We start from the raw sequence: 27,645 nt of genomic DNA, 5'->3' as shown, positions 1-27,645 counted from the left end.
CATATCGCATTATTACAGGATTATTACATGGCACATATTGGAATTTGGCTAATAAAGCAAAGTATGGAGTTAAATTTAACATTCATGGAAACATAGGAAGGCCTAAAACAAGAGCCTCAATAGTTGCGACAACAGCAATTTTGAAAGATTACATTCATGAAAATGCTTTACCGCAACCCCATCTATTAGAAATGCATTTTTCGATAGGTTTGACTAAAAAAGAAGTATTTAACTCTATTGGAGAAACATAGAGGCAAAGAGGGCATGCACCGGCATCTTTTCATACTTTGTATACTCTTTCGAACAAAAGCTTTGGACATGTTAAATTCCCAAAGAGGCAAAAAAATGTCAAAGTGCAATGATTGTGATGATCTAAAGCGAGCACTTGAGAGTGCAACATCTCCAGAACAAAAAAAAGCTTACAAAAAAAGAGAGAATTTCATCATGGACTTGTTCGACATTCTAGAATAAAATATGCATTTTGGAAGGAGCAAGCTATTTCTCACCCAAATGAGTACATGTGCATTATTGTAGATGGTATGGATCAAAATACAACATTACCTCGATTCATTAACACTCCACCTAACCTATAAGGAAAGTACTTTTTAAAGACACATCTATGTGGAGTGTTAGTGCATGGATTTAAGTTTTTTGCAGACATATGGATTGATTCCTTGCATCTACATGATAGCAATCAAGTTGTAACATCCGTTATGAAGGCAATTCACAATGTACATGCAGAAAAAGGTCGCCTATCAGCAACTTTGAGAGTACAAGTAGACAATTGCAGACGAGAGAATAAGAATGTACTCTTCTTTGCATTTTGCTCAATGCTAATCACTGATAGAATATTCAATGAGATTGAAGTTGGGTTTTTGTTGGTTGGGCACACACATGAGGATATCGATCAGGTATTTAGCACGGCTTCAAGAGAACTAAAACACAAGGACATGGAGACGATGGATGACTTGATAAGAAAATGTGGGAGGCAAGTTGGTGGCCATAAGGAAGGAATAGTATGCTCAATGGTTGAGAGGATGTATGATTGGAAGGGCTTTAGTCTACCTTTCATACAAAAAGTTGGTGATGCCCTGATAGGTCATAGCGCTCCACACTATTTTTGCTTTTTCTTAAAGGATGAAAAACCAGTGATGCAGTGGCAACACTATTCTCTTGATACAAAATGGGAACCTAAAGAACCTTACTCTCTCTTAACTTCAATCCTGAGCAAAGAAATGCATCCAACATGAGCTCCTATAAAAGAACTCAGTGAGAAATCCAAAGGTGAAATAGAAGGCTTAAAAGCTTTTATTACATACAAAGAGGAAATGTTCCGAAGATTTCCTGATTAGAAGCCCTCTTGGAAGGAACACACTACTGTTGTAATTAGCAAGACCTACCAATTGACAAAGGACCTTGCAAAAATGCGAGAAGATGATATTAACGTAGAACAGCCTTTATTTTGGCCAAATGTTGGTAACGACTTGCACCCAACATGTGGTCTCTTTGAAAATGAGTTTGAATCGCTGCTCCCATGTCCATATTGTGGACCCAAGGAGAGAGAGTTTATGCCACAAATAGACATAGACATCCATTGTTTTGTTGCAATTCGACCATCAGATGATGAACATGAGAACATGAAGTTTTGGGTTGCGAAAGTAGTTAACGTGAGCATGGATGACCGAGGGAGAGCTACAATATTTACAGTGGTATGGTATGAGCCAAGGGATAGGAAGGAGAACCAGGATAACAATACATTGTATAGTAGTTGTCTGAAAAAGGAATGGGTCCCAAACCATGATGCGATTTTAAGACTTTCCACAGAGACAGCCATAGTATCTTGGAAATCAAGGTCAAAGAAAACAAAGAAGCACATGGGGTATGATGTAGAAGACAAAATAAAATTACTGCAACCAATTATTTCGCACATTCAGAGTTCATAAAGATCGTCCAAGAGGAAGTAGAAGGAGATAGTGCAAATGAAGAATGCCCATGATAAGACCATTCAAATATCGAGAAAGAGTGAAGGTGGTGGTGGTGGTCAGATGAGAGTGAATGAAGATGGCACCTAAGCAACAAGTGACAATAGAAAGGACATTCTGAACAAGCAAATGTTTGGATCGCTCATTTCTGTGATGATAGAAAAGGACATTCAAATAAGCAAATGTTTGGATGGCCCATTTGTACTAAACTCACTGTAAAGGAAAAAGTAAATTATTAAAAAGGCCATAGCAGATCCTTTGTACAAAGACTCATCCTGAGCAATATTTCTTGTAAGACTTATGATAATGTAAAATTGCAAGCATAGCTATTCAAGAAATTAAAAGGTTTATATAGACATGAGACATGATGGAAGCCTCTTTTGTACTCCAAAAAATAGCAATATTCAAGAGTGTTATAGTTTTCTACATTGAAATTAAAAAGAGTCTTGTAGGTCTCTTGTGTATACATTTTTTAAATTTTGTGAATCCTCAATACATGGTTTTTCATGGATTTAAACTAATAACTTGGATTTTTTAATTTAAGAATACAATTCTTATAAACAAGAAATACAAATTTAGGATTTAATAGTAGTTTTTGCATTATTAGTGCAACATTGTAGAGAGATATTTTGAAATGTATTATGTGGAAATGACAGTGCCAGAAAGTAAACTTTTGATTCTTGAATGACATTTTCATAAAGTAAACTTTTCATTGGGAAGGATTTTAAGAAATAGTCCAAAAGTAGACATATGAGTCCAAAATTAATGAAATAAGTGTTGAGAGAGAGAGAGAGAGAGAGAGAGAGAGAGAGAGAGAGAGACCTGGGCACCAACTCAATATGTAATATGTTACTACCCTTGCCCAAAATCCAGGGTATGGGGGGACAAGGTCCATCTATAATATGCATGGATTTCCTTTAAAATTTTCAAATATGCAAGGGAAAAATATGAAATTTTCATGTCTACCCTCCCACAAAATATAAGGTATGTACTGTTATGGATAAAATTGTCTAAGGAAAAAGGCATTAATACGTATGTGTGTTTGTATATGTGGCAATAGTATAATAAAATATGGTGTGCATAGGGCCCAAGGTTGAGGTGGCAGGGCATGACCATGTGCCACCCTTCCATGTAAGAGGACCCATAAGGTGTGTTGTACATAATCCATGATAGTAATATTATAAAATGCAAGGTGGCATGGCTCCTCCATGTGCCACCCCTCCACCTAGGCTGCATTTAGTGAGATATGGCTCAAAGTCCATGGGAGAAGCAATATAAAATAGGTGGAGATAGATATTATATTGAGTTATTCCCTCCATATGGGATAGGCCCATGTGGGGGAGGTATAGAAGGACCAAGAGAGCTAGTTAAATAATGGGGAAAGTAGGATGAGGTGGCAAGATTTCTTGTGCCAACCCTCCACTTGTCCTCCTAGAGGTTTGAACATATTATAAAATTGGAAAGAGACCAAGGGAGTATCATAGACTTGAGATATGGGGCTTGATTTATGTGGAAAATTGAGGCAAAGGGTTGTCGCACACAATTGAGAGTGCGTAACCACCTAGCCCACATGGGAGACTTTTCCACACACACCATGCATGTGGGAGGATGCATTAATGTGGAGAGACCCCCTCTTTTGGCTATAAAAGGAAGCGGCTATTCCTTGATGAGACACGCTCATTCTTGTAAAGCCACCTAGCTAGTATTTTGATATTTCCCTCTCATCCCTTATTTCAAATAAAGTATGGTTCTCTTCCCTTGATGTCTCCATCTCTACATTCCTCCTCCTATCATGTACATGCTTCTCTTCCCCCTCTCCTTTTCCTCTTGTGTCATAGTCTCCCTCTTCCTTCCCTCCACTTCTAATTCCTTTTTCCCTCCTATGACAACCGTTCGCCCTCATGATCTCCTTTTCTCTATGGCCCTTGAGCGTCGCCATGCTTAGCCTCTAGCCTCTGGTCTCGATTTTTTTCCCGGCTAATAGATTTGGTGTGGCTGCTAGGATACGAATCTCCACGGCTAGTGGTGAATCTTCTACTCGTACGGGTCCCATCTACAAAACTATACCATCTGTGCTCTTTCTAAGCTACTGCGCGTGCATTCGATTCGCGCGTCTCCTGTGCGACAGTTTTTTTTTTGGGACTGCTGCAACTTCGGGAGACTTTTCCACACACACCATGCATGTGGGAGGATGCATTAATGTGGAGAGACCCCCTCTTTTGGCTATAAAAGGAAGGGGCTATTCCTTGATGAGACACGCTCTTTCTCTTCTCCTTCTCCTCTCCTCTCCTCTCTTTTTATTAAAGGGTAGGATTGGAACCCAAGACCTCCCCCTTCACAAAAGAAAGTCTTATCATTGGGCCAACAAGTTGGAAGTGGTAAAAATGTAATGATTTTTGTTCATATATTGAAATCGCGGGAACTGTAACTCTCTAACCGTAGGGAGTTTGCTCTTGCTGTAAAAAGCAAAAATACTTCATTTTATGTGCTGTATCCACATCTCTTGCTAGATCGCCGAACTTCTCCAAGCTCACTTCACGGACGCGCGCCACACGAGAAGAGTGGACATTTATGTCACTTCTCGACGCGTTTAAGGAGTTGGTGCCTGTTCCTCCGCACCTTACAGCTACCAATGCACGCGATGTCTTCCTTGATCTTCATGTCGACCTTCAACGGCTGATTGTCCAGTGCATTATTGAAGGAGATGAGGGGTGGAATGATACACCGTGGATGATTCATGGTGAAGAACTACTGATACGCTGGGAGGATTTTGATTTTACTTCTACTCATTGTGCGGTGATCGAACTACTTGCTGCTTCAGAGGTCATTAAAACGGTGTCCTTCATTGAAGGGTGGGATGCTCCCCAAGCTTGGGGGGAGATTTGGCGCATCTGCTTGTTGATTCCTGTGGATAAGCTCGTCTTGAATGGTTTATTCACAATCTCATTACAAAGGTTTCTAGGCCTCGGCTATGGTTGGTAATGTTTCAACCAAGGAATCCATTTGTACCTAATCAGCCTTTTGTGCCTCATTTCGAGCTTCAAATTGTAATTCTTTTTGGGCTTAAGATAAAATATCAACAAAGGATTGCAAGTTTATTTGGTGATGAACGTTTGGCTCAAGTGTTGAATTCTCCCCACCCTCTCCTCCTACCTATCTTGGACTACCGAGAAACTTGGGATGTCCGAATTTTAGTCTTGGTGTGATGACATCTTGGATTCTTCAATTTGATGGAGCTTACAAATCTTCGACCAAGGCGGCTGGCGTGGGTGTGAAGCTCACTTCACCGGGTGGTGAGGAGTATTGTTACAGCAAGTCTTCACTCGCAAGTACTTGCAATCAAGCTGAGTACTTGGCGCTCATTTTTGGGCTACAAAAGGCACAAGAACATCATGCCAAGCAATTGGAGGTGCAAGGAGATTCTCAACTAGTGTGTGAACAAGTTAGTGGAAGGTGGAAGGTGCGGAGCAAAGGCTTGGTTCCACGACATCAACAAGCCTTGGAACTTTGCAACCAATTTGAAGAGGTAAAAATTCAGCATATCCCTCGAGCTCGAAATCTTGTTGCTGATTTCTTGGCACGTGAAGCTTGTACTTCAATCACACATGACGCGAGTGGAAGCGCCACCCCAACAAAGCCGCAAGCCATGAAGGAGGGTGATCATTTGTAAGGAATGCAAAGGTTGTGGTCATCATGAAACTAAGTGTTGGGCATACTTGATACGAGTTCACCGACTTCGGAAGATCATCAGGAGGGTTCTCAAGGACATTGCTCAAAAGAAGGATGCCAGACCGCACACCCCTTGAAGAAATAGCATGGCGACTACAAGAACTGGAAGAAGCTGAAGGTAATGTGCAAGCTCTCCAACTGTTAACATTTGTCATGGCATTCTTGTTTGCCTTGATGAACAACCTCATGCAACGCCGCGCCTCTAACCCTCGCTTGTAAAGATCGATGTGATATCATGAGGGTTGGTCCTTTTAAGATTGTCTATGTGCTATTCTATGCTGAAGATTCTTCTCGTGTAATATTTCACACTACACCAGTCACACCCTACCCTGCCTATGTGTGCTTTTTGGATGTATCTTCACCCGATTTTCAGTTCAAGCTTCCTCTTACTATTGTTCGTCCATAGATAAGCCCCTCTTTTCCATCTTCCAAGCATGGCTGACATTCCCGTGTTTTGTGGACGGGTAGAAGTAAATACAAATGAGTATCTTGTGGCTTTCAAGCGCCGTTGTGTTTCTCTCAACTTTCTTACTGAAGACAGATGGCTATTGGTTCTTCCCACATTTCTAGAGGGTTTGGCTCAAGTATGGTATGAGAAGCAAGCCGAAGACGTTCGCCAAAGCTGGCCAAGGTTGACAGCAGCAATGATTGAGTATTTCGGCAAAGAAGAGGAGCCGGAGAATGTGTACTTGCAGGTGGCAAACTTGAAGCAGTCAGAAGGTGAAAATGCACGTCGATATGTGGATCGAGCAGCCGTGCTCCTAGATCGTTTGATTGCCACACAGGAGGACAATGCTGGGTTTCGAGCTGGAATGACTCAGCATGTGCTGGGCTACCTTGTAGCAGGAGCGAGTGATGAATTCCGCCTCAAGCTTAAATGGGAGAATCCAGAAACTATGGTGCTAGCACATGAGATTGCTCAAAAGTTTGATAAAGTTCAGCCTGACCCCGCTTCACTGACCCCGCTTCAAAGAAGATGATTGTCCCTCTGCAACCCCCTCAATGCCTGCAACAACAACCTGGGGGGTCTAACTCAGGGGCATACCCCCACCCCTCATCAGGGATGTATCCACCGCCTCCACCTCAAATGTATGGTCCTCCCTTAGATGCTTACCCTCAACAAGGTGGATATCCTTACCCTCCGCCTCGAAGATTTCCCCAGCCTCTCGCCCATGAGCCCCCCTCCTCTCTACTCCCGTGGCCCCTCCAACTAAAGAGGCCCCCCCTGCAATAGAACCTGGAGTCAATGACCTAGCCAAGGCCCTGAATGATCTTCGGCTTGAGATGGTGGGCATCAGAAATCAAGCCAACCGCCCTCCAAGAGACCGTGCTAATGTTGTATGCTACGAGTGCCACCAGAAGGGTCATTATCGCACAGAATGTCCCAATATTCCAAGGGTGAATCTTCTAAGTGAGTCGGGCACTGAGGATTCTGATGTAGAGATCCTCGACCTCGGGAAAAGAAGTCGTGCCACCTCGGACCCCTCTCCAAACCATGGACCGGGCCACCCCAGGAAGAAGGTGTCCTTCTCAGAGCCCTCAGATGCTGAGATGGCAGACCCACCAACAGAGAAGACTAAAAGATCTCGCAGGAGTAAGTGGTCACCCTCAGATTTTCCCATCGGCTCAGGGCAAGAGGACTATTCGGTCGTTTAGGACCTTGCTCATCGGTCTTTGAGCATCACACTCCCTCAACTAATAGCATTAAGCCCTAAGGTGAGACGTGAGCTACAACAAGGTCTCTCAACAAGGAAGAGCAAGAAAAAGGGAAAGGTACGAGAGGTATCTTCTATCTCTGAAGAAATTGATCGGCATCCACATACAGTAGATGTCATCATAGATAATTGCCGTGTCAAAAATGTGTGTGTTGATGGGGGAGCTGCATGTAATATCATGGTGCCCCAAATCATGAAGAAATTGAATTTGAAATGTACAAGGCGTTCCTCCACTCGAATCAAGGTAGCAGATGGTCGACGACTCTCCACCATGGGAGTCATTGAGGATTTGCCCATCACTGTCAATGGATTGACCACCACTGTCAATTTCTATGTAGTGGACATTGAAGATATAGGCCGAAGTTACCCAGCCATACTCGGGAGACCATGGTTGAGAAAAAGTGATGTAGTCAGCTATTGGAAGACATGACACATGTCTTTTGGTGCTTCGAAGGAAAAGATCCCAGTGCAACCTGGTGCCATGGAACCGGAAGAAGAAGAGGAGCATGACAGTGATACTATCTCATCTTCAGTGTCTGAGTCCATGGAAGAATCAGACGGGGGGGAGGAATTCTCAGAGGAGGAAGTTTACATGATGGGGGTGTCTCCGACCCTGCCACCTGCAGAAAAGATAACAGCGAGTCCTCAACAGCTTGAATCTATTCTTTCCCCAGATCTCACTCCAAGTGAGAAAGATGAGTTTCTAGAAATGTTCAAAGATTTCCCTGACCTCTTTGCAACTAGCTACCACCACCTTCGCCATGTGACTGCCATAGAGCACAAGATAGAGCTGAAGGCTGATGCGAAGCCTGTGGCTCAGAAGTATCGGAGATTAGGGCCCCTGCAGACCGATGCTTTGCGCTCAGAGTTGCAGAAGCTTGTAGAGGCTGGGTTTATTGTTTCGGTTCACAATACTGAATGGGTTTCACCAGTGGTAGTCATTCCAAAGAAAAACAACAAGTGGCGGGTCTGCATCGACTATAAGAAGCTCAATGCTGCCACCAAGAGGGATCATCATCCTCTGCCCTTTCAAGACCTCATTCTTGAGAAGGTAAGTGGTCATGAGATGTATACTTTCTGTGATGGTTACTCTGGGTTTTATCAAATCAGAATTGCCGAGGAAGATGTGCTTAAAACCACATTTGCCACACCTTGGGGGACATTTGCTTTCAAAGTAATGCCATTTGGCCTCACCAATGCTCCTGCTACCTTTCAAAGATTTATGCAGATGGTGTTTGTTCCTTATTTGGGGGATTTCTTGGAGGTGTTTTTAGATGATTTCTGTATATTCTCGTCACGTAAGGAGCACATCATGAAGGTTAGATTGGCCTTCCAAAGGGTCAATGATGCAAATGGCAGTCTCAACCCTGAGAAATGCACCATTGGAGCCACTCAAGGGAGGTTATTGGGACATGTTGTCTCATCCGAGGGCATCAAGCCTGACCCCGAGAAGGTAGAAGCCATCCTCAAGCTCTCCCCGCCTACAACCAAACATCAGGTACGATCATTTGTCAATCTAGCAGGATACTATCGCCGCTTCATTGATCAATATGCTGCTTTGACACGGCCCATGACTATGCTATTAAAAGATGGGGTTGATTTCTCTTGGGATGAGGATTGTGATCAAGGGTTTGCACAAATCAAGAATGCTCTGGCTTCAGAACCCATTCTACGCAATCCAGACTGGTCAAAGACCTTCTATATCAATCCTGGGTTTGGTGAGCACACTCTGGCAGGTATTCTTCTCCAGCAAGGGTTCATGTATCCCATTCGATTTGCTTCTCGACAATTGCTCGACACTGAGCGACGCTATTCAGAGGCCGACAAGCATGCCTTGTCTTTGGTGTTTTGCATTGAGAAATTTAAGCATTATGTGGCTGGAAAGTCCTTCTTTATACTCACTGGCACTGGTCTTGCAAAGCAGGTTCTTCAATCACCAAATCCCATGGGCCGGTTGGCCAAATGGTTGGCAGTTCTACAAGAATATGATTTTTCTTTCAAAATTGTAAAAGGGGGTTGTTCCAACTTGAAGAATGCTTTGATTGACTTAGAGGAGTGCCTTGATGTAACCCTTGTAGCAGCCATAGAAGTTGGGGATCCTTGGTATGATGGTATCTACAAGTTTTTGACCGCTTTCTCCTTTCCTTCAGAAAGTACTAGCTATGAGAGAAAGAAGATCCGCAGAGATAGTAGGCGCTACACCCTCCTTGATGGGGTGTTGTACCGTCAAGGCATGGATGGGGTACTCAGACGGGCCATTGATGCAGATGAAGTGCCTAAGGTATTGAAGCATTATCATGATGGATTTTGTGGAGGCCACTATGCCAGTGACTATACAGCTAAGAAGATTTTACATGCTGGATACTATTGGCCGACCTTGTTCAAGGATGTTACTTTGTATTGCAAAACCTGTGAACCATGTCAATTCTTTGGTAGGAAGGATTTGCGTCCCGGGCAACATCACCCAGTGATGTCCATCCATCCGTTTCAGAAGTGGGGAATAGATTTTGTCGGGCCCTTGCCCATGACTGCCCGAAAAAAAAATATCTTTTGGTAGCCACTCAGTATGTCACTAAGTGGGCTGAAGCTATCGCCCTCTTTGCTGCAAATGGCAAGGCAGTTTCAAATTTCATATTTGAACGTATCTGCACAAGGTTTGGGACACCCATGGAGATAGTCTCTGACCATGGGAGTCCATTCTTAAATGAAGCAGTGGAGTTACTCATGGATCGCATGGGCATTGATCATCACACTTCTAGCATCTATTATCCCGCATCCATGGGTCAAACAGAGCGGACCAATGGCCTCCTTTGTAAAACCATGGGAAAAATGGCCGCAGGGAACAGGAGCCAATGGGATCAGAAGGTCACTGAAGCCGTGTGGGCTTACAACATCACTCATAAAACATCTACAGGTCACACCCCTTTTGAGTTGGTGTATGGTACTGAGGCAGTTTTACCACTAGAGATAGAGATTCCGGCCTTGAGATTGGCACAGGAACAGAGGATGACAAAAGATGAACATGTAGAGGCCAGATTGGTACAACTTGAGAAGTTAGATGAGACCCGACGCCTTGCACTACACCAAACAGAGATCCAAAAGAATCGACAAAAGGCCCGATTGGATGCTAAGATTCGCAAGGGATGGGAAAGACACTTTGCCGAGGGGGATGTTGTGCTATGCTTTGATAACAGATTGGACCACCAAATGGATAAGAAGTTTCTGCCACTATGGGCTGGTCCATACAAAGTCATCAAAGAACGTAGCAATGGGTCTGTACAAGTTCAGGAGCTACATGAACCATATGGCAAGAAGGTGATCAACAAGCGTTACCTTAAGCCTTTCTTTGTGCGAGATGGACCCAGGCATGGAAATGCTGTGCATTCCCTGCCTGGGGGGGGGAACTGTTATGGATAAAATTGTCTAAGGAAAAAGGCATTAATATGTATGTGTGTTTGTATATGTGGCAATAGTATAATAAAATATGGTGTGCATAGGGCCCAAGGTTGAGGTGGCAGGGCATGACCATGTGCCACCCTTCCATGTAAGAGGACCCATAAGGTGTGTTGTACATAATCCATGATAGTAATATTATAAAATGCAAGGTGGCATGGCTCCTCCATGTGCCACCCCTCCACCTAGGCTGCATTTAGTGAGATATGGCTCAAAGTCCATGGGAGAAGCAATATAAAATAGGTGGAGATAGATATTATATTGAGTTATTCCCTCCATATGGGATAGGCCCATGTGGGGAGGTATAGAAGGACCAAGAGAGCTAGTTAAATAATGGGGAAAGTAGGATGAGGTGGCAAGATTTCTTGTGCCAACCCTCCACTTGTCCTCCTAGAGATTTGAACATATTATAAAATTGGAAAGAGACCAAGGGAGTATCATAGACTTGAGATATGGGGCTTGATTTATGTGGAAAATTGAGGCAAAGGGTTGTCGCACACAATTGAGAGTGCGTAACCACCTAGCCCACATGGGAGACTTTTCCACACACACCATGCATGTGGGAGGATGCATTAATGTGGAGAGACCCCCTCTTTTGGCTATAAAAGGAAGGGGCCATTCCTTGATGAGACACGCTCATTCTTGTAAAGCCACCTAGCTAGTATTTTGATATTTCCTTCTCATCCCTTCTTTCAAATAAAGTATGGTTCTCTTCCCTTGATGTCTCCATCTCTACATTCCTCCTCCTATCATGTACATGCTTCTCTTCCCCCTCTCCTTTTCCTCTTGTGTCATAGTCTCCCTCTTCCTTCCCTCCACTTCTAATTCCTTTTTCCCTCCTATGACAACCGTTCGCCCTCATGATCTCCTTTTCTCTATGGCCCTTGAGCGTCGCCATGCTTAGCCTCTAGCCTCTGGTCTCGATTTTTTTCCCGGCTAATAGTACCTTGAAAAATATGCAAGATTTTAAGATTTGTACATATTTTTCATAATATGTGAGGCCCAAGAGAGGGGGGTCTTTTGGATGAGGGGAGGTAAAACAAAAAATACACTAAAATATGAAAACCCATCTCCTTTCAAATTAATGTAACTTTTTCATGTGTTACCCAAATTTCAAGATGTCAAGACATATTTGAAGCTCTTTAGTGTAGAACACAACCATGTTAATTTGAATAGTTTCTACTCATGGCATATTGTTAAATTCATCTCATACTCAAGAATTTGATAGGTTTTCTTACTAAAGGGAGTTGGCACCCCAGGGAAAGAGAGAGAGAGAGAGAGAGAGAGAGAGAGGGAGGGAGGGAGGGAGGGAGAGAGAGAGAGAGAGAGAGAGAGAGAGAGAGAGAGAGAGAGAGAGAGAAATCAATGCACCATTCCTTTGATAATTGAAGTAATTTCTCACTCCGTTGTTTCTTGTCGAAAGGACCCATCGTCACCTTAATGGTAGGTCTAGAGAGACTACCATTAAACTCTTGATTGCTGTAGTGATCGATCTTGTTTGTGCTTTCCATCATAGAGAGAGGCAAAGGGGGGGAGAGAGAGAGAGGGGGAGGGAGGGAGAGAGGGTGCAAGAGAGAGAGAGAGGGAGATTGGGAGGGAGGGAGGGAGGGAGAAATGGGAGCATTTTTTAGCATTGCCTGCGGTCACAAAACCCCTTGTCGAGCTTGCTCCCTTCTTGCACTCCAACAAGAGACAATGAATTTCTTGACCACCTCAAATGAGCATCCTCAGGTCATCCCTGGCCTGCCCGATGAAGTTGAAGTCGGAATTCTAGCAAGGGTTCCGAGGTATTCCTCTTTCCCTTTCTCTCTCTCTCTCCGGTGAACGCATTGTGCAATACACTTGAATTCCTATGTGTGGAAGTTACAAAGGAGCTGAAATGAATTGGATCAAAATAAGAATAGGAGGTTAAGAGTAGATCAACTCATAACCATGAAGATAAAAGTGAAGGCAATCAAGGAACAAGTGTGTGAGAGTTACAAAGGAGCTAAAATGAGCTAGGACAACCATGTAGATAGGGTGAAGGCAATCAAAAAATGGGGAGTAGAGCAAGAATCGAATAGAGTAAGCAAATCAAAATCAAAGAGAGCTCAAAATTGCTCAAATGGGGAGGGGAGAGAGATGGTAATGGCGGAAGTGTTTGTGAGCTTCACCGGTGCCACTGAGGAAGACGCCATGGGTGGTGGAGTAAAAGTGTCTGTCGGTATCTTCGCTACCAAACAACAATTGCAAAGGATGAGGAGGAGGAGAAGGCAATGCCTAATGAGATTTGAACCTCTTTACTTATTCTTCTTCTTCTTCTTTGAGTCTTTAACCTTGGAGCTCCATTGATTGCTTCCTTCTTCTTCAACCTTGGAGTTGCACAGATTGCTTCCTTCTTCTTCAACCTTGGAGCTGCACAGATTGCTTCCTTCTTCTTCAACCTTGGAGTTGCACAAATTGCTACTAGTCATCCTAGGCAAAGGCTCTGCTAATGCCTCCATGCCCCTTCTACTTGCCCTTGCCGCAATGTATGAGTATGATCCCTTGCAAAATGCATCCCTCCCCCACCCGCTCCTCAACATCCCCCTCATCATCCTCCTCAACCCACCCTCTCCTATTTCCTCATCGCTCTCCTCCAAATTGCCTTGCCCTCGATGCTACTGCTACTACTATTGCTGCTCCACTATCCTCTTGCCATGGCCTCCCCTCCTTCCGCTACCCCAAAACTCTCCAGTATCTCCACCACCCCATCCATCAACTCCTCGTCCTTAACCCTTCCAATTCCAATGCTTCCTCTCCTACAAACTAGCACAATAGCACATTCGACCCTCAGTATATCAGACACATTGAAAATGCCTTCCTCATCCACCCTAGTAGTGACCCTTGCCGAGCCACTGTGGAACATGAACCGCCCGGATGCACATAGTCGTCTCTCCAGGGAAGGATGTACTCAGAGGAACAGTTTGTTCATCAGACCAAAACCCAAGCGGGAATAAATTTGAGCTTCCACAGGCAAGCAAGGCTCAAAGAGCTGACATGCCATGGCTTCTCCCTTACACACCCATCCTTTAATGCCCAAACCGAGCTACAAACGGGGATATCCATCGATTGGTTTTGGAACAAAGTCCTTGCCTTTAGAACACCCAAAGACATAGTGAGGATCACATGGTCTTCCTCAATGATGGAACCATCTTTGTGGTGTAGCAGCATAGGCGTGGATGAACACAGATATGAGCAATTCCAAAACACCATTTGAACCTTCTTTTTGAACTAAATGGTTCCAGCAAGCAAGCAACTCCTTAATCATTTAGGATGCTCGAGTAGCCCTTGCTGATTGTCATATGAGGCCCTAGGTACTCTTCGTACTCTTTCTCGGAATCCAAGTCAAGATTAATGAGGCAATTGGATGCAATTGCTATCCGTTCCTTGTCTTCCAATATAGCGAATATGGATTCTTGCAAGGACCGCAAATGCCACACCTTAGCCCTTGGCCGATGGTATCCGGTTCCTTGGCTTTTGTAGGATGCGTTCAATTTCTCAATTTCGAATAAAGCGGTTGGTTGAGCCAAGAAAGAGTTGAGCCTCTGCCTCAAGAATAAACCTACGCTTCCTTCTCTGATGTCTTTAGCTAAATTTACATGCTTCCCTTTGTCTTTCACCTCTGATATTGAACACATGCTTGATGAATTGAGGCTAAACCACAAGGCCGCCCTATGCTTGGATGATGAGATTCTGTGCGAAGCCGTACTGGAGCTCCCATGGAGCTTCTCCTTGCAAGGTGCCAATCCTATCGGCAATCTCATACATGCGTCTTCCCTGGATTCTATGGATCCAAGTTTCACCAAGCTCCACCTGATCGCCCCCAATTGAGGTGGTGCAAATTCTTCCATCGATGCGGTTACTGGGCTTTGAGCAACGAGGTTCATATGGGGTGCATATTTTGCTTAAAGGCAAGGAAGTGAAGAAATTGACAATCTCTTTGTTGTTTTCCCTCTATGTAGGACATGCAGCAAGGTAGCAAAACTAAGTGCCCTGAGGAGGTCAAATGATGCTCTGACAAAGTCCTTGTTTGTTGCGGCAAGTGTTTCATGATTGAAAAACAAAGCGAACACCTCCAACAACAAGATGGCAACAACAGATCACAAAACATTGATGCAGGCAAACATAACCATAGGGGCAAGGTAGATGGGCTATCATAAATTGTAGAGATCATCAAAGGAAAATTCTTCAACAGAAGCTAGTAAGAGCAAAAATTAAGAACTTGGAAGCAGACCTGTACAAATGTGTAGATGATAGTAGCATGATGCTCCGCCTAATTGAGCCAGAGGAAACCTTGAACAAAGTCTTCGAGACCAACGCTCATGGAACCTTCTGTATAACAAGGAAACAGATGACCATTGATTCGATTCAGTTGTTAGAAACATGCGAAGACAAAGACAATAATTAAAATAGAAACACCAAGTGAGGTATGGAGCATAGATCGAAATACACCACCATGGGCAATAAACTGTACAGGACACTTTTTAGCAAAATTATAAGTAGAGCGCTACCTAGAAGGCAGTGCTAACAAAAAGCCCGCCACAACTCCCCCACCCCCCCTTCCTGGTTAAACACAATATTACCCCTACAAAATTAATAGGGAAATTCATAATAGAATTAGTCTACTTTGCTCATGCAAGGCAAGGTAAGATCCCACCCCCTCCTCACATCGGCTTCTTGTTTCCTCTTTGTTGTCTCCTCTCCCCTTTGGTCCTCTTCGAAGCCTTGCCTCCTCAAGCTCTCATGTTCTCCTCCTGTCTTACTCTTGCTCTTCCTACCCCCCCTCCTCTTCTTGACTCTTTGAAAGTGCTCTCAATAGAAGCAAGAATGGAAGAGGGAGAGAGAGAAACAGAGAGCCACACACATTTTGGTGGGTGCAAAACACCCTAATCTTCTTTTTTATTCATTTATATATGTGTTTGAGTATTGTACATAACTAGGGTAAAAGCACAGTGACCTTTAACCCCACAACCTCCCACTTAAAGGACAATGTGCCTTTAAGGGAAAACAACCAGCGAACATACTATCCAATGTCCATCAATACATGACAATACTCAAACCAGTGACTAGGTAGACTTTGACTAGGTAGACTCTTCGTCAACATATCTGCAGGGAAATCATCTATATGAACCTTGACAAGCTCTATGCGCTTGTCCTCAAGTACCTCCCTAATGAAATGGTACCTGACCTCAATGTGTTTGGTCTTTGCATGAAAGATCGGATTTTGTGCTAGCTGAATAGCACTCATGGAATCACTATGCAATGTCGATACACCTGTATGAATCCCCAAATCTCCCACTAGCCGATCAAGCCATATAGCCTCCTTGCAACCCTATGTGGCTGCAACATACTCTGCCTTTGTGGTAGAAAAAGCAATGCACTTCTGTGTGCGAGACATCCATGACACTGCACCACCTGTAAAGGTGAACACATAACCAGAAGTGCATCTCCTACTATCCACATGCCCTCTGCATAGTCTGAATTTGTGTACCCAAGTACATGCATGTCTCCTCTACCAATGCAGATGCACATCTCCTTGGTACCCTTCATGTATCTCATGATACACTTAACTACGTCCCAATGCCTCTTTCCTAGATTAGCCATATACCGGCTAACAACTCCCACTGCAAATGCAATGTCTGGTCTAGTAGCTATCATAGCATACATAAGACTCCCAACCGCTAATGCATAAGGAACCTTGGCCATCATGGCCCTCTCCTCATCTAATTTGGGACTATCTGTATGACTCAGTTTCACATATGGAGGCAATGGAGTACTCACTACCTTCCCCCCCTCCATATTGAAATGTTGCAATACTTTTGTAACATACTCCTTTTGTGAAAGCCAAAGGAGTTTCCTACTCCGATCACGCGTGATGCGCATACCAAGAATATGACCTGCAAGTCCCAAATCCTTCATATCAAAGGCCTCATGCAACTTGGCCTTTATTGCATCTAGCTCATAAGTATTCTTGCTCACCAATAGCATATCATCCACATATAGTGCCAGGATTATCAGGCTATTATCCTTAGCCCTTTTAATGTAGAGGTAGTAATCAATTTCACTCGTTCTTAAACCCTTGGACCGAATGAAAGCATCAAACTTTTGATACCATTCTCTAGGTGCTTGCTTAAGACCATAGAGACTCTTCTTCAGCTTGCAAACTTCTGGCTGCACCATGTAAATTTCCTCATGCAGATCCCCATGCAAGAAAGTTGTCTTGACATCCATCTGCATAAGCTCCATATCTTCTGCTGCCACTAGTCCAAGCATGCATCTAAGTGTGGTCATCTTCACAATGAGAGAGAATATCTCATTAAAGTCCACACCCTTCTCTTGCTTGAATCCTTTAGCGACTAAACGAGCCTTGTACCTAGGCACATCATCTGCTGTGACCTCCATCTTGTAGACCCATTTACATGGCAATGCTTTTTTTTTTCATGTGGCAAAGAAACCAAGTCCCAAGTCTTATTCTTCATAAGTGAACTCATCTCTGATTGCATAGCATACTCCCACTTGCATGATCCTCGCACATCATAGCCTCTCTGTAGCAAGAAGGCTCCCCACAATTAGTAAGCATCACATAGTCTACCCCTGGAACAAACCTATCAGGCGGTCTAAACACTCTAGATGATCTTCTCAAGGGCATTTCAGCTTGCTGTCCCATCTACATATCAGCCACATTTGGCTCATCATTTCCACCAATAGATGATCCATCATCTACCCTTGATTGTATACCTGTGGGAGTACTTGGTGGTACTATTTCTTGCACATTTGGTGCATGGACAGCTTGCTTTCTATCAACATATGCAGGTGGATTCACATCCTAGAAAGTGATTCTCCTCATTTTCACATCCCTCATGGTGCCTTATGCATCTTCTTCTCATTGAAGACTACATCATGGCTGCATATGATATTCTTTGCTTTTGGGTCCTAGAGATGATAGCCCATCTCACTTTCACCATAACCCAGAAAGATGCATTTCCTAGACTTAGGATCTAGCTTCTTTCGAAGCTCTTTTGGCACATGTGCATATGCCTCACACCCAAATATATGCAAATGAGAGTAAGAGGGCTTCTTGCCACTCCATGCCTCTTCAGGAATACCACCATCCAAACTCTTACTAGGTGATCTATTGATCACATGCATTGTAGTCTTCATTGCCTCAGCCCAAAAACCACAAGAAAGATTTGCATTAAAAAGCATGCATTGCAACCTTTCTTGAATGGTATGATTCATCTTTTCTGCAACTAGATTTTTCTCTAGAGTATGAGGGGATGTGAGCTCCCTCTTAATCCCACGTGTATCATAGAAATGCTGAAAGTCATGAGAGAGATACTCTCCACCATTGTCAATCTATAGGCATTTAAGCATTCTACCTGACTGATTCTCAACCAAGGCCAACCATTTTTGAAATACCTGGAACACATCACTTCCTCTGAGCTATGGCATAAGCCCACACTTTCCTAGTTGCATCATCAATGAATGTCACATAGTATTCAGCCCCGCCTAATGACCGTGTAGGCATGGGACCACATACATTTGAATGCACCAAATCAGGCTTTTCAAACTCTTTCTTTCTTCTTCTTTTATGGGCTGATTTAGTCTATTTCCCATAGAGATAGTGCTCACAAAATTCAAAATCAGAGAAACTCAAATGTGGTACATAACCCAAACGGCATAAGAGTTTCATCCTATTTTGGCTCATATGGCCCAACCGGCAATGCCATGAAGAAGTGCTTGGCTGCTTGATTATTGCAACAACATGATCAAACACCCCTGATACATGTAAGGGATACAAAGTCCCACACTTGGCACCCCTAGCCAAAAGCATAGAGCCCTTCTGAATTTTCCAACTCTGAAAGCCAAAAGTGGTGCAAAAACCAGCATCATCTAGCTCACCCACTGAAATAAGACTCTTGGTCAACTTAGGCACATGTCTCACATGTTTCAAAACAAATGCAGACCCATTTGCAAAAGAAAACTTGATGTTACCTACTCCCACTATGTCACATGCATAGTCATTTCCAAGATGCAGACAACCTGTCTTTCCACTGTGATAAGTGGAGAACCATTCCCTATGGGGAGTAACATGGAATGAAGCACCATAATCCAAAATCCAATCCTGGGAATATGCATCATCTAAAGTGGGTAGCAACTCTGCAAATAAACTAGACATGAAGAGAATGTCATTGTCACTATCATGTGTGACTATATTGATCCCCTCAATCTTCACTTTTCCTTTGTCCTCCCTTGGACTCTCTTCCTTTTGATTTGCACCCCAATTTGCATTCTTTTTCTTATCCTTTTGCTCTCTTCTCAGTTTGCAGCAATCCTTTTTAATATGGCCCTTCTTGCCACAGTGGTAACACTCAATGTTTCGTGCCCTGGATTTGCTACGAGACTTTCCTCTTTCTTGGGACTTCCCCCTAAACTGTGATCTACCCCTTTGCACATTTAAGGCTGCATCCTACTTGTTGTCATCCATAGACTTCCGTCTAATCTCCTTGGCCAACAAGATACCCGCAACATCATCAAATTTAAGTACTCCACCAGGTGTAGAGTTACTGACAGCTGTACATAAGGTATTCCATGAGGATGGCAATGAACATAAGAGAAATATTGCCTTAGTCTCCGCATTAAAATTCATCTTCTGAGCTTGAAGCTGCTGGCTGAAAATAATATTGAATTCATTCAAGTGAGAAGCAATGGAGACCCCTTCCTTCATCTGCAGCTCAAACAACCTTTTCATGAGGTAAACTTTATAAGAGGCAGTTCCCTTCTCATAAGTGGCATAGAGTTTCTTCCACAAATCTTCCATAGTCTGCTCATTTACTACAGTGAAATAAACTGACTCTGCAAGATGAAGTCTAATAGTAGACTTTGCTAATGCATCCAACTCATTCCAATCATCCTCAGACATATTTGTAGGCTTAGCTTCAATCCCTACCAAGGGTTTAATCTGCTTCTTTTGAATAAGCACATCCCTTATCTGTTCTTTCCACAAAGAAAAGTTTGTCCCATCAAACTTTTTAAAGTTGAGAAACTCCTTTTCAGACATGGAAGAGGATGCCATGATGCAAATGAAATAAAATCCCAAATGCTGGTACTTGCAAGAGAGAATCACACCAAATACCAGAGGCACCCAAATGTGTATGCCACAATAGAGTGAAATATCACCAAAACTCAAAGCTCAAAGCATCAAAAGATATAGCTGACTCATGTGCATGTACTATGCATCCATATGAGCAAATCTGGCCCAAAAGAAAATGCAATGGCAATCCAAAATGCCAATAAGTGCCAAATGGCTCAAGCATAAACACTATCCATGGGCATATACATCAATAATATCTCATCCAAGAGAGCATAACACTATCAGTGCATCACCTGCAATGTGTCAAAGCTGTCCCTCAGCATAAAATAGCATGCATGTGCAAAGGTCCATAAAAAATAGCATCCCACAAGGCAATCTAGGCCCATCAGCGCATCTAATAAGGATCGCAATGCATCCAAATGGCCTATAAATCATCCACTGCAATCCAATACACACCACTAATGAGTGCACACGGCTCAAACTGCAACCATAGTGATCTACATAAGGTATGCTCAAGAAATCATGGTCGCACGACAATGACCGCTACTGAAAATAGAACCTGAGATGCCTCAAAACATGGGCAACATTGCATAATCAGACTTAGCAAGAAAATGTGCAAATATCTCTCTTCTGCTAGAACTCCAAAATCCCAACCGATGAGTGAGAAATGGGAGTCAACACTTATCCACTACCATGTGGCATAAATCTAAGGTTTCAAAACCTTAGAATGAAAAATGCATAACAGAGAGACGAAATCCAATACACAGAGATCTATAACTCTGAAAATACTCCACCAAATCATGCAAGAATTGACAGGTAGGGGTTTTTAGGCATCCGAAACACAATGGGATAGACGGTTTTAGAAACCGTGGTCTCAATCACTGGGTCCAACACATAGACTAAAAAACGTTTTTGAAAACTGAACTATTTGTAAACTCCACCAAAGTATGAATGATGAGCAACATAGAAGTTTTAGGACCTCTTGAGTCCACTGGAACTGATAGATCTGCAAATGGTTGCTCCAAACTTGAGTTCCAACACTCGGGCAGAAAAACGTAGGAACTGACACAGTGAGTCAGAAATCCAATGAAATGTTCCTAGATTCAAGAATGAAGGTGTTTCCAAGCTCCTGAAGTGAAGTGGACACCAAAAGCAAGCAATAGTTGCCTCTACAACTCAATACAGAGTCTCTGTCGTCGAACGAAACAGGGAAAAGCTTAAAAAACGACTTTTTCTTTGAAAACACTTAACAGGCTCTCAAAACCACTTCGCAAAACCAAAGTGGCTTTTCCAAAGGTTCCTCCAAGGTCTCTGCACACTCGGATGTAAGTAAAGTCACCCACAAAGCTTCCCACAGAGCTTCTTCTTCCTCGTATAGAGCTGTTGAGCTTCCAAGCATTCACACCCGCTCAGCTAGCTCACCCAGGCTCTGATACCAGTTGAGAGTGCTCTCAACGGAAGCAAGAACAGAAGAGGGAGAGAGAGAAACAGAGAGCCACACACGTTTTGGTGGGTGCAGAACACCCTAATCTTCTTTTTGATTCATTTATATATGTGTTGGAGTATTGTACATAACCGAGGTAAAGGCACAGTGACCTTTAACTCCTCACTCTTTGCTCCCCCCCTCTCTTTCACTTGTTCTTCCTCTCAGTTGTCCATTCTCTTCCCTTTAGGCTTGCATACTACTACTTTGCCCAATTGGCTCCCTACCTGTTTCACCATTTCCCCTACCTTAGTCTATGTTATTGTGATGGAGGCTTGGGAGAATGGCATAACGATGGTGGGGAACATCCTGGGGGTGTTGAATGTTTTCTTTACAGCATTGAGCAAGGATTATGGATCTTTAAGAAGGGGAAATGCTAGTGAAGTGTACTTTGGAAGGATAATCTAAAGGATTGACACATTTTGGAGTGGCTGGGGCTTTAGAGCGTTACTGCTATTTTTTGGCATAAATGTGCCTTAGCAGATCCCACATTTGAGATTGGCAAGGAGGGGAAATCGAGCAAATGAAAATGTTGTGTGAGCAACTGTGCCAGCAAGGTTTTTGCAAGATGCTATAGGTAGGTCCTGGAATCCTTTGGATGCCAGTAGATTGGGCTCTCGTTTGAATGTTTGATTGTAGCTGGCAGCCACATGGTCAGTCACCAAATATTCATTCCGTCATCAGAAACAAAAGCAAGACATGGCTTTGCATGCAATGTTGATGAGATGGTCAGGTCCGCATGATTTATGCCAATGCAAAACATCAAACTCTTGGGCAGTTCAATAATCATGCAGGGGTAGTGCACAACTAGATCAGGCACAAGTACCTTTCGAAATTACACCGGAAAAATTTCATGGATTTATCAACAATGCAATGAGGCACTTCAACAAAAAGATTTGGGTTTTGTAATAATTAGAACTTCCTAGCCCAAGTACTCTTTTGTGTCCTATCTATCGACAAGTTACTATAGCACACCTTGTAGGCATCAATATCAATATAGAGATAATATGTCTATATAGTAGACCTCTTCTTGGAGCTTTACATGTATTTAGGTGTCTTGGATTGCATTCTTCTTGATGTAGTAATCCTATATGGGTAAAACATTGACATGTGCATTGTAGTATGTCTTTAACTAGGTGCAACCACTTTTTTATGAAGTTATGTTGTCACTCTCTCATTCATATGTATTTTGAGGCTTTACATACCTATAAGTGTTAACTAGAAAAGAAATAACTAGACTTAGCAAAGAGTTAATTGGAACCAACAAGGAAATGCCTGGGATTAAAATCCAAGCTTAACTCATCTAAAGCCTCCTCTTGGAGGACATCAAAAGAGTTCTTTGTCTTAATTATCATAATGGCAAACCACATGCAGGTTCTTTGCAAAGCGAGTTTGCATCTACAAACACCCAAAGCAAAACTCCATTAGAGGAAACTCAATTTGTTCTTGCAAATAACAAAGCACTTGACATAGATGAAATTAAAGGCTTGGAATCCTTTAAGTAAGAATTTGGATATAATCAAATAAAATGAGGGGCTTGTCAAATCTTTAAAGACAAAAGAAAATTTAATGAGCATTGAATATTGTGAATCTTTTTCACTAGAACAAAATGGACAACAAGGATCAACATTTGATAGAAATATGACAACAAATGTGGGAGAATGATGACAATGTCTTTTACCTTGAAGATATTGTGGTAGGAAGGGTAACAAGACCTTACTAGAGTTTGTACCATTTGACAAAATTCAAAAGGGTATTTTTTTTGCAATTTATGTATCTAATCTAGAATCAAAGTTGGATGACCAAGGTGGCCCAATTTGGGTAGCAAAGGTTGCTGATTAGCAAGGAAGACAAGGGAATTCCTATCATTACAAGGTATTGGTCACTTTTCAATGTAATTTTTGACGAATAATACAATTAATTATTTTTTTATCGGTATTTCCATTGGTATTTTCATCTAAATTTCCATTAAGACAAAAAAACACCAGCATTGGTATATCCATCGATGCCTGATGGAAATATCAACATTATGGATTTTTGAAAAAGAAAAAGCGGGACAGAATGGGGCTTGTCACAGCCCCATTTTTCCCTACTATATATATTTTATTTACAAAAATGAATACATGCCATCTCAACTACAAAATTGCCCAAAGCTCTCATCATGTATTATTACATACAGAAAGTTTGCCCTTCCAAAGAGGGTAGTACAAAAATTGAATGAGAGATACAAAATGAAAAAATGCCTGAAGTGTGGCTAAATCAAGGTGAACTGCTCCTCCTCCTCCTCATCATCTCCTCTTTAGCCGCCTCCCTCACCTCCTTCGCCTTTGTAGTAGAGAGTATGATCTACATTGGACTTCATGTATCCCAGATTAGTAGAATACTGGGAAGACTTCTTTCACAGCTTGAAGAAGTTTTTTCTGGATATTTGATGTATATTCGAGTTATGGCATTTTGTTTAGTTTTGGCATGTTTGACGGTGGTTTAGGGTTGAATACTGGTTTGTCACTTGAATAGTACTGGTGATGCTATGTTTGAAATTATGTGAAATGTTATGTTTTGATGCCTCATTTTGATTCTTATGAGGTCTAATCTTATGTCTTCCTATTGATATAACTAGAAATGGTTTGCTTATGAAGTTAATGTTATATTTATTGAGATATGGTGCCATGAGCACATATCAAAGGCTAAGGTATGGTATAGGAAAGAATTAAAGTAGCCACCCTAGGATGTGGACTACATGATGTGGAGATATGGATCAAGGATATCCACAAGGAGAGATGTGGATGAGAGGATCCCACAAGTGCTGACTATTCTAAGGGCACTCTCTATATAAGAGGCCTATCATGTATTGTTGAGCAGAAGAATGCACATTCACTCAAGATTCTGTTTATGAGTCCAAGCTAATCTATCTTGGAACCTAATTGCTTGAGGTACATGTCATGAGCATTCTCTTCATCACGTCCCCGCATAGGTTCCATCCACCTTAGAGTGCTCCATGGATCCTGAGGCACGCATATTTTGTCATGGTATTAGAGCTTAGGTCTAGTCTCCTAGATTAGTTGTAGGCTTGCCTTAAGAGCACATGGTTTATCCTAGGTTAGTTTTAGTTTTAAATTGAGATAATTCCATCCATTGAATGAAAATTCCATTCATTGTTTTGAGATATTTTTGTTATTCCCGATGAGAGAGAGAGAGAGAGAGAGTTCATTCCTTTTAGAGATCTATTTTGTAAGATAGATCTTTGAGGAGTTCTTCTTCTTCTTCTTCTTCTTAGTCAGAGATAGCTGTGAGAACTCATTTGAGAGAGAGCTCGACTTCAACAATTGCCAAGTGCTCAGCCCAGATGCTTCTACAAACTATTCAATAAAGCTTCCAAGGAACCCAAACGGCTGTCACGCTCCAGCTGTAGCGACCACTACTATGCCAACTCCAATGACCTCAAGTAAAATGCTGACAGTAATGACCTAATATGGGTCAGCCATGCCTTAGTTAGCTGTAGCAGTGGTGCTCTCTTCTAGCCAACAAGCTTCACGCTCCTAGCAACTCGATGGACAACCTTTAGCAACGGACTATTTAGGGCACCTTCATCGACCACCTTCAACAGAAGCTCCATCGACCAACTCTTCTCAAACCGCAACTGTCTCCAGCCTATGTGCTTCGACTTTCATGGCTTGAGGTCCTCCTCCAAATCTTCTCAAACGCTCCTGATCTGCAAACAATGACTCGGATGAGCTTGAAGCCTCTCAAGCTGCCTCTCTGCACCGAACATGACCAACAATCCTCTTGCTCAGCACAGACCTTACAATGGCACTCCTACAATGAGCCGGCGCACAAGACTAGCGTGCCATCCACTATGCCTCAAGTCCCTCAAGCGCTCTGCCTCCAATGCATAAGGCTCACGGGTCCCTACAACAACGAACTCCAATGCCTACTATGAGCTCACCAACCCGATTCAATTATGCCAATCGACATAGCAGAGGCCTCTGTGACCTCACGACCCCACAAGACAACCACCAAGCAACACGAAGGCTTCATGTTGCCCAGCTTCAATGAGCCACAGAACTAAGCCAGTCAGGAGCAAGGGCAAAAGAAGATGCACAGCCAAGACTCCTTTTGCCAATAGACCCTCACGGCTCTCTTCTAGTGCTCTAGCCTGACTCCAGCCTCCAGCTATGCCACCAACTAGCGACACCTCCAATGACGCCTCCTACAGCTCAACGAAAATCAGCATCAATGGAGCATCTTCCAAAGATTCTGGTTGCCCACACAATTGACACGTGGCAGGTACCTTATCTGCAAGGTCAAGCAAACCACAGAGGCTAGGTCAAGAAATTGACACTTGGCAGATTGAAGGTAACCCAAGGTTGTTGAAAGTAACTAGGGTTCACAACCCAAGGTTGTTCAAGTAACTAAGGTCAATCAAAGGAATGCCACGACAACACACCACGTTCCTTGTTTTTCGGTTACACTCCGCTTCCCAGGGCTCCCCAAGGAGTATTGAGCCATCCTCCCCTCCATTGGTCAGGCATTTGGCACCGTGCTCGAGTCCTCGCCAGAGTCAGCCACCTTAGTTGTAGCAGATGACAGGGTCCCTAGGATCAGACTGGTGGTTGAGAGCCCAGAGTTGATCCTCCTAGAGACCCTTGAAGGGGGCACACTTTGCCAACAAGTGGAGACTTCTGGGTTACTAGGCTAGCATCTTCGGTGTAGACAGATGGGTCACCTAGCCTAAGACTTTTCCCACAGCCATGGTTGAGCACCTCCCCCCCACCCCCGCACAGTAGGCATAGCTAGCAGACCAGAGTCCCACACCCCCTTAGACACAAGAAGCAGGAGTCTCAGACCCCCTGGTGACCCCCTTAGAAGGGGACTAGACCCATGCTAAAAAGAAAAAGAAACCAAGCAAATAGGCTCACAAGCGTCGCAGCAAGCAGAGGGCCAAACGCAAAGAGAGAGAGAGAGAGAGAGAGAGAGAGAGAAGGTTGTCCACGAGGCACCTGAGAAGCAACAGCAGGATCCTTTGCATGGGGATCCACCTCCCTCAGTGGAAGGGGCCACCGCCTAGCCAAATGATCCTCACGTGATAGAGGTTCAACGCCCACATCCACCCTTGCATCATCAGCAAGCCCCAAGAGTTCCTGATGTGGCAATGGTGGACGGTAGCTAGATAGTGGCTGAGGAGGAGCGTATCTAGAGCCTCGGTGAGCCTGATCAATAGGGGGAGCCTCCCTATCCCCCCCCCCCCTCCCCCTCCCCCTCCAGATCCCTCCCCCCCTTCCCCTCCATTCCCCCCCTTGGGTTCCCCCTGCCCCCTCCTCCCCCCCCCCCCACCCCTCCTCCTATGATCACTCTCACCACCTGTCCCCTTCCCTTCACCCCCACCTCCTCCTGCCCTTGCTACCCCCTCTCCACCTCTATGGTAAGTTTCCCAGCCTCCCTCCCCTCCCCTACTTCAACAGCCCTGCCAACATGCAAGGGTAAGATGACGTCCCCTTCTGCTCCTCCCTCACCGCAGCATCAGGCCCATTCAGGGAGGGAGCCAGAGGGCGGGGCTCGTCCTCTAGGTCAGCAACTCCCCACCTACAGCTTGGGCTCCCCTTACTGTGGGACTTTTGGAGATTGGGACTCTGGAATCACCTAGAAATCTCGGACTCCTATCCTTTATGGCTAGAGGTAATGCTTATGATCCTGTAGCCACCATGGAAGGGGGTTTGATCAACGCAATGGGCTCTCAGACACACCCGTTTGAAGTTTCCAGTTTGCCTCCATAGCATTGGAGAAGTGCACCCCAGAGGTGTTTGATGCTATTATGGGAGATCAGATCTCACGCATGATGGACGAGTGGATGGAAGAACGGGGACTAGATCTTTGGTACACCCATGGTGCAGAGGTGAATTTTCAGTTGAGCTTCATGCGAGAGGAGCCGATGTGGTTTGGCGATAGGCATTATTAGGTTGCCGCTTGAGGAAACGGTTGATCATGCATACTATTGGCCTCTCCAAAAGTGTGCAGAGTGGTTCAGGGTGGAAGTCTCCTTCATGATGAAGTGGGCATGAAAGATCGGCATTGAGATGATATCTACCCTAGTACATCATCGCACAGATACGGACTATTTGCCCTCCAAAACCTTGGCAAAGTCACATAAGGCAGTCTTTCTAAAACAAA

This window comes from Dipteris shenzhenensis, chromosome 9 (genome assembly GCF_047967505.1).
Source record: "Dipteris shenzhenensis isolate YYH24624 ecotype China chromosome 9, Dip_SZ_1.0, whole genome shotgun sequence".
In the NCBI taxonomy this organism is placed as follows: Eukaryota; Viridiplantae; Streptophyta; class Polypodiopsida; order Gleicheniales; family Dipteridaceae; genus Dipteris; species Dipteris shenzhenensis.
Note: the sequence above shows the minus strand (reverse complement) of the source record.